The 14782-nt window shown below is 40.9% G+C and overlaps 1 protein-coding gene and 1 long non-coding RNA gene across 2 annotated transcripts in view; one reads left to right on the forward strand and one right to left on the reverse strand.

The window, feature by feature from the left end:
* Positions 1 to 14782, forward strand: part of LOC126403253 (cadherin-4-like) — a 329744-nt gene that overhangs the window by 79690 nt on the left and 235272 nt on the right. The window lies entirely within an intron of this gene.
* LOC126403257 (uncharacterized) lies at positions 12614 to 13377 on the reverse strand. Its single transcript, XR_007571302.1, has 2 exons — positions 12875 to 13377; positions 12614 to 12824 (listed from the first exon to the last, which is right to left on the reverse strand). It is a non-coding gene; the product is annotated as an uncharacterized LOC126403257 (long non-coding RNA).

A 14782-nucleotide genomic window follows, 5' to 3' on the forward strand; every position in this document is an offset into this window, starting at 1 on the left:
CACACACACACACACACACACACACACACACACCTCAGCCTACTTGGGTGGGAACTGTGGGAACTACAATTATATCACTGCGCAGTCGGACAGGCGCATCTACTCATGGACGCGAAACTTATGCCCATGACAGCACAAAATGAAAACATTAATGGCATCCTCTGTAATGTTAGCAAGCTCAGTGGATGCAAGGTTCTTTCTGTGCGGCGCTGAGGTTGGCAGGGGTAGTGTGGTAGAGAGAAAATAGTTCCTCCATGAAACTACTCCAAATAAGGTCTGTGGATTATCTTGAGTAACGAGGTCATGTTTTCTAGAACAAGACATTGCTGTTAAGTTTTTCAGATGTATTTTTTGCGCTTTGAGCACCACAAGCCGAGTGATATCTAGTTCCATTACATTGGAGAGAAGGTAGACATCTCTACAGCTGATATCTCCAACACTCGGGAAATCACAGCAAAACAATCTAGACTGATAAACAGCACTACAGGTAAGAGGAAAAATACGTATTTCTTAGGGCTGTCAAAATAACATGTTAATTTCAATTAATTAATCACAGAAAAAATAACGCTAATTAGTCTAATTTTGTGGTGCCCTTTGACCCCATGCGTCAGTGAAGGCCACAATTGCTGTCACATTATGGAAGCAGACGAGACGACATTGCTTGGCCCTAGGAACGGAACATTTACATTTAAAAGCGCCCAGATGAGACTGCTGATATGACATTGTTATCTGCAGTTTCTGCAGTAAGGAATTTTCGTACCATCGGAGTACCGGTAGCCTTAAATATCGTCTCAACGCAAAGCATTTAGCAGTGAACCCAGATGCCCAAGCTAGCACAGCCTCTGATGCTAGCACTAGCAGTGAGCCTCGTTAAGCCAGACACAAACTGAGTACGTCTACCTGTGACCAACGAACTAAGTCTCTTGCAAAATGGATTGCAATGGACTGCAGACCAGTTTCGGTGGTAGAGGCCAGGAGGACAATTGTGTCCGAAATCCAGGAACCTTTCTACAACACATCTGCCAAAATTCGTTTGAACTGAAATTTTTAAAAATACTTTAACAGCAATAATTGATATATGTGATAAATTTAGATTAATCAATAACAGAGCATGTAATTAATTAGATTAATCTGTGTAATCGCGTCACAGCCGTAGTATTTTGGGGATGAACTGTCCCTTTATACATCAAAAGTCAAATGGAATCATGGATTTGGAGAATCGTGACACCCCTGCTGTGGGGTGGAAAGATGTTTTCAGTATAACCTCTGCTACAGCTGACAAAGTGACAGTATGTCCACAGAGCCCTTCTGTAATAGAAGATTCTGCTGGTCAAACCTCAAGGCCAGAAACCTTTGCAAAACATCACTGAAAAGAAAACCGAGCACCCCTGCAAAATCAATACATTGTGCACAGGTTTGTCAGCTTTAGAAAGGCCTTATGAAGGCCTTGTTATTTGGTATCACATCAGTGTCAGACTTAGTATCTTTAGAAGAAACATACATTTTGTCCCACACCAAGATGTAATTTGGAGGAACAGCCTGCCTACCACAGACTGTAACCACCAGGGACCACAGCTCTGTCCAAACACATCACACACTCAGTCATACTCAGTCGCACAAGGTTATTGTTGCCTCAGACATCAGCAGCTTCATCATCAGGCCCAGACATATTTTACATCAACTGATGGTCCCAGACTGATGAATGAGATATGTCATCAATGGTAAACAGTGTGATTTATGAAGGTGATTTCACGCTCTGCTTTCACTCACACCTCTTCTAACTGCCCTTTCTACCGCTCCAGTATTTATATAGATTGGAGACGCATAAAACACTGCTCATGTAAAGATTTGTTTACAGCCGTATGTACAGTTAGAAAGGTGACATATCTTCTCTCCTTTGCACTTAAGTTTAATATTTAATATCAGTGCTTGGCTCCTGCATAACAAAGCAGGTAAGCGGGCAATAGAATATGTTAATGTGGAAACAGTTATTCAGCAAAACAGCTCCCTAGGTAACAATGACTAGAGAGAGACTGAGTGAGGAAAATGAAGAGGGGAGAAAGGAGGGGGCTCGCTCTACATGCCAGAATAAGCACCTCGAAACATTTTCATTTCTCTGTTTCTACAAGTTGCATTTTCCCCCAATTTTTTCCCGTCTGTGCTCAAAATAACAGAAGAAGGAATCCTCGGTATGTAAGCCGCTATTGTGAGAGTCAGACATGAGAGTTGTGTGAGAAATCCCAGGACGGCTTCTTACAAAGAATTACTTGCATCGATGTGTGAGTATGAAGAGAAGGCAGGGGTGAAAGTGGAAATATGCAGTAAGTGGAGAAATATTAAGAGCTGCTATCTGCGGGTGCGGACGAATTTACAATTTCAGTTATTTATCGGACGAACTCGCCCCGGGATTAGATTGAGGGCATTCCGGTGGTGCGGAAAAAAACATACAAGCCTTCCAACAGGCATACGTGCCACCATATGTGTTGTAGGTGTGATTAAGTGTTTGCATTAAACGTGTGTGTGTGTCTGTGTCTGTGTGTGTGTGTGTGGTCCCTGAAACAACAGTGTGATTATCTTCTTGGCAGCACTTATCTGTGGCTTCCAGGAGATGATGACGAATGCCCTTCAGCGGTGCATTTGTCGCTGACACATCACTATATGCATATTATAGAATATAATGTAAAAAAAAAAAGTACAACTCATGCACACATATTCAATTACACACACACACACACGAGGGACAGGGACAGGAAAGAGGTAGGATAATAGGAAGGAAGGAGGAGATACCTAATGCTTTCTAATGGTATAAATCAGTATTTGCTCGGAGGGATGAGGAGGACCTAATAGTAATTAAGGAACCGTCGAGTTCTGTTGAGTTCAACTATTGAACTCAGTTTAGTTGATAATGAGAAAATCAGTGACTGGGGAGGAAAAAGTGAGGTTTGAGAGAGGGTGCCAGATTGTCAGCTCCAGTACTGTAGCAGTAGCCCGCTATGATTGATCGCCACAATTCCTCTCTAGGAGTGGAATAAATGTTTACCCACCATGTTAAGTGTGCAACCGACAAAAAGGCATGTGTGTTTGTACCAGTTTGTTTTTTTGTTTATGTAAGGTATTACAGGCATGAGCTGCGCGTCTGTGTTTGTATTCGCTCAGACTCCCGGGTTGATTTACTAAGCTTACTGCAAATTACCTTCAGAGTCACAAACTTATGCGTAGCCGCATGTTTTCAATTTAGTTGGGTGTTTACGAACACGGAAGATGCAAATGGGCACAGCCACGGTAGAGTTACTTTAAATGCACTTTTGTTAATTAAGACCTGGTGCTGGACTATTTACCGAAGAGAAAGTGCAGGATCTCTGCTAGTGAGCTTTAAATATTGGTGGAAGACACAAACATATTTGGAACTGCCGTCATGCTTTCCTTTCCATTAAGGAAAAGGGTGTACGGGAGGAAACAGCCGTAACTTCTTGCAGTAATCGTAACAAAAACTTATAAATTGAGCTTGAAGCCTTGAGTAAGAAGCCTGTCAAATTTTTAGTTATCTCTGACGTAGTGTAACTCCCAAAAACCAATACTGTGTCCTTTCTCAAATATATACCAAAAGGCTTGTCGGCTCTCAAGGTTTGGCAGAGGTTGAAGCCTCCCAGAATTATTAAAGTTTACACCAAGGGATGTTTTTGGTGGTTGTTCAGTCCTTTAATGTGCAGGAGCAAACCTCATGTCTGTGGTTGTCCTTCAGCAACATCACTGCAGCAAACAGATAAAAAAAATCCAGTAGGTAATGAGCTTATTCAATCAGGGTGTTTGGGATTGGACCTGCTGTAATCCACTAAATAAGAGGAAATAAAAAATACAAACTAGAGTGGAAGGCAACGGAGGGACTGTGGCAAGGTGAGAAAAATGTTTGTGTGAAAAATATCTCGAACGCAAGTTAGATGACCACTGCTGGTCTTTGTGGTGGTGGACATGCATGCACATCACATGCGTGTGCGTGGGTGCGTGTGTAGGAGCTTGTGTTGCTCCTTGTCGGAATTGTAGAAAGAAAACACAGTAGCCCAACATATAATTAGTCAGAAAAGCAGAGACAGCAGCTGTGAATAATTTAAGATGGCAGTTTATGCAAATGGTCCAAATCTGGGACATGGTGCAGAAGGTGTTAGCATTTTACTGCTGACAGGATGAAACAGTGCTGAGTAGTATATGAGGTGTACAGTCCGTACACGGCCAAAACACTGCCAGTGTCACTCCATTAGTTTCACATTTGTTTTGGAAGGAAAATGTATCTTTTCACACGGATGTGGCACCTGTGCGCACGGTGCTATGCTGATGCCTCGTGCTAATGATGCATTTAAAAGGCAAAGAAAACACTTTCTCACAAACACCTGGATGGCCTGTGATCATCCCTAGCTTTTACGAGTGATTATGACACATTTAAATAAAATATATCTGTCATGAATCTTAATTTTATTTTGTAGTTTAGTTTTGATGGCCATGAAACACTGAAGTGATGGCAGATAGACAGATCGCTGTTACCCAGGGTCATTCTACATCAGTCATCGGCAGGTCTCTTGATGGCTACAGTCTCTCTTCATGAAACAGAACAAAGCTGGAAGTCTTCTTAAAACTGAGCACTCACCTCTAGCACAGAAACATTCAAAGTAAAACTTGATCTAAGAGCTGAGCTGTTGGTGCCATGGCAGGATAGTGAAAGCACCTTCTCTTCTACCTTCAAGCGCCTCATGGGAGAAAAGTTCGACTTCTGCTTACTTTGCTCAGAGACGACTGCATTAGAGATTTGAGTAGACTTTATTACCTCTCTAATTAGACTCCAATTATGGAATTTTAATATGGATTATTACATGCAGTACCCGACACACATCACCACCTACTGAATTCATTTGCTGGTGTTTAGCCATGCTCAGAGGGCTGGCAGAATGGAATTCAAAATAGGAGTCGAGAGAGAGGAGGGTGTGTGTGTGCACATGTGCAAGATGAAGCAAAGCTACATTTTCGTGTGATATCCCAGTATTATCGAGCTGCTGTCATTTAAATGTGGGGCTGACAGTTTCTGTAACCAGAGACACGGCGTATTGGCTGGATATGCTCAATAATTATTGCCCTGTAGCGATCAAGAAGAGTGCTGAGGTTTAGCCAGCATAAAAGGGCCATTGTGGCCGTGTCTCAGATGCTGACAACCACATTGATTTGCATGAATCAAGCTTATATGCCTATGAAGCTCAAACACAGCACTGCACTGTTAATCTGCTCAATCTTTCTTCTCGTCTTTGTCTGTCTCTCTTTCTTTTTTTGCTGGCTGCCTCCCTTTCCTCAGTGTTTTACTCCGGCGTCTCCCCCTCGCTCGCTAGCTACGCTTTTGTCTCTTGTGCTGTGCTAGTGGTTTTCTCAGTTTGACATTCAAACAGTATCCATTAAATATGCCTCCGCATCACTGCTTTGCCATTACCCAGGAATGCTATTTTGAATTCCAACTTGTCAGCAGAATGAGGTTAAAAACATCAATACCCATAAATCCCCAATATTTGAATATGGATCCCAGTACAAAGGGACTGACCACAGTAATAACAGCAGCAGGGCTAAACTGTAAGCCAAAGCAGAAACCCCCCTAACTCAACATTGCGTGCTATTATCTGTGTGTTTCAAAGCATGCTGGAGCTGAGTTATAGGGTTTTCTCAAGGATAAATGGATTCCAAAGCAAGATCCTTCCTCAGCAAACTGCTGTAGAATTCACTGTTATAAGTATATTCAGCAATACTGAAATTCATTTCCACTGTCAGACGTGGGGATGTTTTCCCATGAAAAGGCATGCAAATGTGGGCAGGAGGTAAAGGCAAAAGGGAGAGAGTGTTCAGGTGTAGAGTAGAAAGGCAAGGATAGATGGATGACGAAAAGAGAGAGGAAGTGAAGGAGAGTACACATTGTACCTGGCCTCAGAAATACTCACATTGGTAGATACCTGCTCTCTCCGTCTCTCTCCTTTGTTTCTCTCTCTTTATGGCCACTTCACGCTCACAACAGGGGGACTATTTGTTTCTCTGAGTGGATTTGCTTCTCTCATTGGGCATCTGAGAGAGCCAGAATGACAGAATGAGCACACACTCTCCCGGAAACACGTTTACAGACAAGTTGAAACCAATAAACAGCACTCGTGATTTACACACGCAAACACACTTGTGCACACACACACAAACAAACACACAGTCGTACAACAGGAGTCCAGCACTGCCCCGTTCGGCTTGAAAAGTATCAAGGAGATGAGAACAAGCATGACACATCCTGTAGTTTTTAGCGTGATGAAAGGAGAGTGCTTGAGTAAGACATGCAAAGAAATATGGAGAGGGAGCAGAGAGGTGATTCATTGAAGTGGAGACGCTCATTTAAATTTTTAGAATTTTTAGGATTTGTGATACTGTGTGGAGTGTGTGAATGCCAGACTGGCTGTCTGGCTGCCATTCATTCTTTAACAAATCATCTCCTGGAAAACATTAAAACCATCCCGGGTTTCAAGAGGAAGGAAGTAATACTCACATTCATATACAGACATTGTTTTGGCTCAGCTGTGAATAAAAATCTAGCTTTGTAGGAAATTGACTTTTTATTACAGATACAGTGAAACATGAAGGCAGCAGACACTCCTCATCACTGAGGATTAATAGTAAAATCTCTTCCAATTGTAGAATAACTGTCCATGAATTAGCCACTGCCCATGGTGAGTCAGCCAATTTGCTGTTTTCAGGCCATTAACCTCTTGCACTCCACCCCCATTTTGTAGCAAAACCGCCTAAAATGACATACCCAAATTAAAATGACTGTAGCGTCTGAACCGCTCTGACTACATGCATGCATGAGGTCTTGCCAGAAAGAAAACAAGTTTCTTGTGAAAGTGTCAGAAACACTCTAGGTGATACAGAGACAGAGTAATGGGCCTCTGAAGTCAGTAAAAAATTGAAGATTTTGCCTAAAATAAAATAAAAAATGTTTATCAGGATGAATAACTGTCTGTGGCTTCATCTGAGCAGGTAAATGACACTGTGGGGCTGTAGGCACACTATCAATGAACATTTGTTTCAAATTTGAAGAAAATTGCTCAAAGTATGACCATTCTACAGTGTTTTTTCCATGAAAAGATCCAGGCGGAGCTCCAAATGACAAGAGCGCTGACTCCGCTTCAAAACAGTACTATCAGTGATCAAACAACACTTCAAACATTGTACCTTATTGAAATCAGGTGTGATTATGATAGCTGATGTTGTTTATGACACAGAAACATCAGAAAATATCACCAAATAAAGCCATATGAAACGTGAAAGTTATGATCCCACCTACTAGACGGTATATCTCAGCCAAAAATAGTGGTAGGAGTGAGACTCTTACCTTTTATAAAAGATCTAAGTCTCCACTTGCAGCTCCGCTTAAGATCGCGAGTAATCCTTTAAGTTTTTCCCTCAAAAAATGGCATGACATGACTTGTCACCACTCATCGCCATTTTGGACTTTGTGTGTTTAGGCTGCTCTGGTGCGAAATCCATAAGAAATAAAAGAAAAACAATGTCATTTTTGAAAAGTCGAGAGCTTCCTGAAACCGGCAATACCAAACATCACATGGTTTGATGAAGTAGTGTGCCTGGGAGATATCATTTAACAGAGGAGGGAGGGAGCACGGACGTGGGCGTCCGAGTGGAGTTAGAGAGGTTAAATGTCTTTTATCAGTGGTGATAGACGTCTTAATGAATGGTAGAACAGTGGAAGTCTTATTTTGTTTTTGTCGACTTTGGATGAAGTGTATTTTACAATGATAAAATTACTGTTTATTTAAATGGTGTTAGCGATTGTTGGGCTGTTTCTTGTTAAACAAAAGGGATCTTAATCTTTCACAAAAATGTCTGTCTCTGTAGGGATCCTTTCCATTATATTATCAAACATTTACAATAACAATCTGAGCCTGTCAGTTACAAAAACAAGCACTTTCAGTAGATGTACATTGAGGATGTAAATGCCCCAACTGGTTACACTGCAGCATGTTTTCCCACTGATGGCCGCTGCAGCCTTCATTCTCAATACTGGATCAAATTAAAATAAAGGTCTATCTCTGTTGGGATCCTTTCCTTAAATTATCAGACACTTAAATTAATAATCTGAGCCTGTCAGTAGCAAAACAAAGCACGTTCACTGTACAAGTGCCCCTAATGGTTACATTGCAGCCTGATTTGCAGCTGCTGGCTGCAGTGGTGTCACTCAATACTTGACCAATTTGAAAAACTATTGTTCCCCTTAGTTGCTTTGATGCAAAATAATGGGAAAATAGAGTCCCGGTTGAAAAATACTGAAGTTATCCTTTTGAAAATTCATCACCATATGTATCGTTTTTATCTGCCATTTTTTATGTATTTACAGCAAACTGCTGTTGATGAAAAGATTGAGTGTTGTGTAGCTCAAGTCCTAAGTTATAACCATTTTGATTTACAACACTTCAGACACATACTGTGCAGTGGCCTCTGTAGCACTGATGTAGGCTATGGTCAGCCAGTTTGAGGCTGCTGTGAGGATTTATAGTTAAGGGATTTATGTAGAAATGCTTCTTCTCCCCGAGCAACTCAATGCACTAATACTCTCAGTCCCGTAGCTTTGTAGTACACATGAACAAATATTTTTTACACACACACACACATACACACATATGGTCTCAAAATGGGTAGGATATCAAAGATATACCAAGCCTGGCCTGGGGCAGAGCTCTGCATGTTGACCCACTCTGCAGTAAGGCCTAGAGGAGCACATCTCTGGTGCACTGGTTGAGCGGCTAATGAGAAACTAAGGATGAAATGTGTGGCTTTATGTTACGAGACTTTGTTCAAGTCAGATTAGGAAGGAAGAACTCTGAGCATATCCCTCAAACTATGTGGTATACGATAAAAAAAGAGGCAAGAACAGAGCCCAGAGCACTATAAAATAGACCCAGCATGTGTTCTCTTCTTTATCATGCTGCCAAGAGTATAGTTTCAGTTCTCTCACTCAGCAGAGACTGTCATAACCTGAGTGACAAGATATGGACATGAAAGGCCTGGTAGTCAGAAAAGAACGATTTAAAATAAATTGGGTTTAATATATTGAATTGAGACATTCACCACACTTTACTGTACATGCATTGCTTCAAAGGTTCCATCACAGGGTTTGATAAATATATATATTTTTCTTTTTTAATCATGTCACTGCTGAGCTGGGGCTGTGACAGGCGCATACTGAGTCGTAGAGGCATGGTTTGGCACACTGGAGGAACACGGGTGAGATGAACCAGTGAGGTGTAACTCATGGGCCATAATTGTATTTTCTCACTAAATTGCCCAGAGGACAGGAACAGTGGCTGGTTGGGGATTAATTCAGTCTAAACTGATTTAAGCGCAGTGCATTTCAGCAGTTGATTAATCATCACCTATGAGCTCTTGATTTTATATATCCATTAGCTTTTAATATGATTGCCTTGTTTTAGAGATGTAACCTTTTCCAAGATTACATTAGTTATCTGAGGCCACATGTTGTGGGAAATGAGGAGAGAGCAAATGTGAGTGGAGATGTGGAGGCTTTACTTTGCCACTGCAGTCAAATAAAGGTGAAGCTACAGAATCTGATGCCGTTAATATGATGTTTTTTTGTGCAATGAGGGTTGAATTTTAAGTAGTTTGCACCAGTTCATGACTCTCTTCAACACTTCTGAGGTATCTATCCGATGTTATGCTGAGGTTGTTTGTGATGAAAGAGCAGTTTTATACTCATCACCATCATGTGTGTTTGTGTTCGCGTCAGAGCTGCAACACACCCAAACGGTGAGAGGAGTCAAAACTTAAAGAGGAACAGAGTTTGCACTTTCTTCCTCTGAATAGTGAGTGTCAGGCAGCTCTCACGGGTTGTGTAACATCCACAGCAAGTTTCACTGATCAAACGAGACAGCACTCAGAGGGCATACAATTATACATAATAGAAAATGCTCCAAAAGTTTATATGCTGCATCACAATCCATCTATGTTTGGAAGAATCTTGTGTTTTTCTAAAAAAACAAAAAAAAAAAAAGAATGTGGCAGGAAAGATGTAATGAGCAAAGACCTGTCTAAATTGCCACATGGTGGCGCAATCTGTACAGAAAACTAGTTACGCAGACAGTCGGCTGTTGGTCAATATTGAGCTGTCAGTGAACATCTGTCACCACATTTTTTTGTCATGTGTCCCACATTGTTGGTACATATTAGCCTTTGTCTTCTTTATTTTTTGGCCAATTTAACATGCCAAATCAGCGTCGGACCAGGCAGAGCTCATCAGTGAATGAAATAACTCTGATTGTTAGATCAGTGTCGTGCACAAGAAGAGAATCGGAAGTGAGGAAAGTAAACAAACAGCTAAAGTCAAGAGGGTGTGAGCTCGAAACAAACTCGTAATATTAGATAATTTTTTTTCTTAGCAATTGAGCACTTTAGCAGAAACGAATCCTAATTGTTTGCGTCACTGTTTGCTAGCGTATAATAAATATCTTTGTTCTTTTAACATCAGATTGCATTGCTAATGTGCTAACTATCTAACAAGTACCTTGAATCCATCCTGTCTTTATTTTATTTCATTTATTCACATTATTTATTTATTTTTAAATTAAATATTATATATTGTAGGAAAACAACCCTACAAAACAGAGACAAATGAGAAATCATGACGCACAATGAGAAATATAAATTCACATTTAATGTCCGAAAAGGAGTAGGAAGAGCCAACATGCTTGTCTAGTCCTACCCCCACTCCCAAACTATACTAATCCATTACTAACCAAACTATTACATAAATACATTCTCCTCACCATCAATCAATCACACATTTACTCCATTGCACTTCTCAATACCTGATAACCAATATTACTCCATGCCATCAGCTTTAGCCTTTGTGGTGTGTTTAAGTGCAACTTTTTTGCCCAGACACAATCAGATATGACACAACAGTCTTCCTCACCACTAGTTTTACCTTTATTGAAAAACTAATCTTTTAGAAAATTCAACCTGAGATGAATCTTAAGTGGAGGTTAACAGTGTCATTTAATCTTTATTTTCAGCAGTTTCTTTTTGTACTCACTGAAGGTTTGAATTATAAAGCTAAATAACGTTAACATAAAATAATATGACAGGGACATAAAAGGGCTATTTCTTTGACTCCCATTAGTTTTGTTATATCTTGGTCTACGCAGATGACTTGCGTTTTCATTAAGACGAGGAAAGGTCAAGGAGTTGACTTTATCATGCATAAGATGTAAATGCTCTGATAATATGCATAAAAAAATCATATTACTTATTTTCAACTGACTGACCTTCAGGAAAGAAAAAATCATCTAGATAATGCAACATCAAAGGTAAACAAATAATAATGGCCTATTTTATTTTTTATAAAACCCTTAAACTCTTTATGGATCCTCCCAGTAAAATATGGCCCTTTCCAGCACTAGTTTGGGTGTATGTGTACATGTGCCTGTAAATGTACAGGTGCATGTGCGTGTGTGCGTGTGTGTGCGCCATGCCCTCACTAAAGGAGACTGACTGCATGCAGGTTTTTAATGAATAATTTACAAAAGAGGTTGAATTATTGAGGTAGAATTATGCTAGTCTGAGCCACCCTTAATTAGCTGACCCCTCAGTCCACTAATTTACCCTCCATTAAGGGTTCGCTGAGCGACCTGAACTCTGACCTCAACTCACACTCAGCAGTCTTCACAGTCCGTGCATTCTCCTCTTTTGTGTCCTGTTTCCTGCTGGGATTAATACAGCATCTATCTGTCTAGTGTAGCAAAGCCTCAACCAAACCTACACTGTCCCTTTGCTGCATTGTAGAGACTTTTGTTAAGTCCCAACAATAAAAGACATAGATGTAGAGAGAATACAAAGTCTAACATAAAGATTTTAAGATCTGAGATTGTCTTAGTTCTTACACCAGATTAACATCTATATATGTGATCAAGCGTGTAAGTACACTGTAGTTCCCTCCACCTACAAGCCTAACAGTGTTCTCTCATTTTGGTTTCATAAGGGAGCATGATGCTATGAATTATAAAGCATTTGTATACGCATAAATAAATTAGATAGCTGTCCTTGGCCTTTAGTGAGTCTAACAAATGTAGGAAATATTGATGTTACATAATTTATAATTTATTCTGTGGCAGCATTTATTAAATAAATGCTCGCTGAAATTCTCCACCATTACATATGTAAATTTTGATTTGATTATAAACAGTTTATTCAGGTGCCTACGTTTTTCACCATGAATACTGTAGGGTTTGATTAGCTCAATATTAGGAAAAAGTGACGTTAATAAGAATTATTAAACATAACCACTTGAATTATTCGTCTAGCGATATAATTTCATAGTCAGACTAATAAAACCACACCTCTTGTTGATCAGACAAGAATGTTTAACGCACTTTGGGGAAATTATTAATTAGCAATTGTCAATTCAAATAGAGCTCAAGTAGCCAGAATCTTTGCACAATTCAAATAGAGCTCAAGTAGCCAGAATCTTTGCACCCGTAAAGTGACTGAATGTAATCTTACAAAAAACCAAGACAACGACTTTATAGACAAACATTTATTCTAAACTACTGACACAGAAGACCAAGACACAATACAACTAACAACAGACAAGACAATGAGTAAATGCAACTATGAATGGAATGAAATGAATACAGCGATGCTAATGAATGAATGACCGAATGACCAGAGTGAACCAGATGAAGCAGTGAGCAAATGGTAAGATGATTAGCAGAGGAAACTTTGACATGGACCTGTGAAAAGCTTAGCAGAGGAAACTTTGACATGGACCTGTGAAAAGCACCATTCAACAGCTGAGCGGCCTCGGAAGCAAAAAAGGAAACATCTGAAAACTTAGGGGAAATCCTAGTTTTATCTAATGCTCCCTACCATACTTAAACTACGCATCAGGCCCCAGCACAGGAAAATTATGTTGTTTCACCTGAGTTGTTGCAGACCAGAAAGAAGATGCTCTGGAGGGGGAAGAGGAAAAGGCAGCGCTGCTCCTTGGTGTGAACTGCTCTTGGTGCTGTCCTTCTCTTCTCCTCAGTCGAACTCCTGGAGCCTTTGGGCGCTTTTGGGCGTTCCTGAGCCCACATGGCAACTTTGGCTCGGGTGAGCTTGGCTCTCCATGTCAGTCATCTTCACACACCCAGTGTGGGCATGCAGGAGTCTGCCTTTCTTCAGTCCTGACCTTGTTGGTCCAGGACACAGGAGTTAGGCAGACTTTGTGGCATGAAGTTCTTTCTGTTGGGTTCTAGCATGTTCAGTTCTGCTCAGGATGCCATGAAATTGCCCGGCGGCTGGCCTCTCAAAAGTTCTTCTTCAAGATTCTTTGTCTCTTGCTCTCTCTCTTCTTTCCCTTCTTTTTACTCTTCCCATCTTATAGTTGTTCCAAGGGGTTGAGACTGGCAGGCAGGCTCCGGCCTCTGCGCTGTGATTGGCCTTGCCAGCTGTCTGTGTCAGGCTGAGTCCAGTAGGAGCAGTTCACTGTCACTGGCGGGACATTTCACTCCTCCCCTCCTGTACCTTAAAGTTTAATTTACTTTAATTGCTTCCTAGATGGTTAATGAAGCTTGGAACATTTCTAATGCTTCCATATTTACCAACGAGGCGCTGTCTGCTATTGCATGGTACCAAACACACATTGTCTGCAACAGGATATTACCCACTTATAAATAAGTGGTCCATTGTCTGCAACAGGATATTACCCACTTATAAATAAGTGGTCAGCAGACACTACTAATTCAGATTTAAATGTTATACATGGTGATCATGTTATAACATCATAGATATATGTACATGTGTATGTATATGCACTGAAATAGAAAGAAAGGTGAAGCATAAAATTACAATCAACATGTTGGTTCCTGGAATCCGCATTTCTGTCTGTCCTCTTAAAAGACAATCACAGGGAAAGGGGGTGGGATCACATTAGCATACAGTACACACAGACGTCTGCACGGACCTATGGTGCAGAGTGGCATCTCAGCTTGAATCTTCTTCCTGGGTAACACCAACACCAACATGTTAAATAATAAAGTTACATTTGAAACACCTTACAGGCCATGTGGCTGAGTCTGTCTCTTTGTTTCGTTTCCAGAGTTTGTGACGTGTCGTAAACTCTCCAGCCACATCTGGTGAGGTGGGGGTGTTTGAAAGCTTATCAGTTGATGTCAGGATGCTGAGTAAAAGTCCTTTAGTGTGAATCCAGAATAAACAGGCTTGATCACCCTACACAAACGACTGATCCTGAACGCCGTCTGCCCTTGGTTGTTGTTGTAGTCCACATACTGCTTACTTTCTGTCAACTGGCTAATCAGTTTTTATGCACTTACCGGTCACTTTATCAGGTACACCTTGCTAGTACCAAGTTGGACCCCCTTTTGCCTTCAGAACTGCCTTAATTCTTTGTGGCACAGATTCAACAAGGTGCTGGAAACATTCCTCAGAGATTTTGGTCCATATTGACATGATAGTATCAGTCATTTGCTGCAAATTGTCGGCTTCACATCCCCTGTTTCAGCACAAAGGTGCTCTATTGGATTGAGATCTGGTGACTGTGGAGGCCATTGGAGTACAGTGAACTCATTGTCATGTTCAAGAAACCAGTTTGAGATGATCTGAGCTTTGTGACATGGTGCGTTATCCTGCTGGAAGTAGCCATCAGAAGATGGGTACGCTGTGCTCGTAAAGGGATGGACACGGTCAG

Source organism: Epinephelus moara, chromosome 16 (assembly GCF_006386435.1).
Source record: "Epinephelus moara isolate mb chromosome 16, YSFRI_EMoa_1.0, whole genome shotgun sequence".
Classification (NCBI taxonomy): Eukaryota; Metazoa; Chordata; class Actinopteri; order Perciformes; family Serranidae; genus Epinephelus; species Epinephelus moara.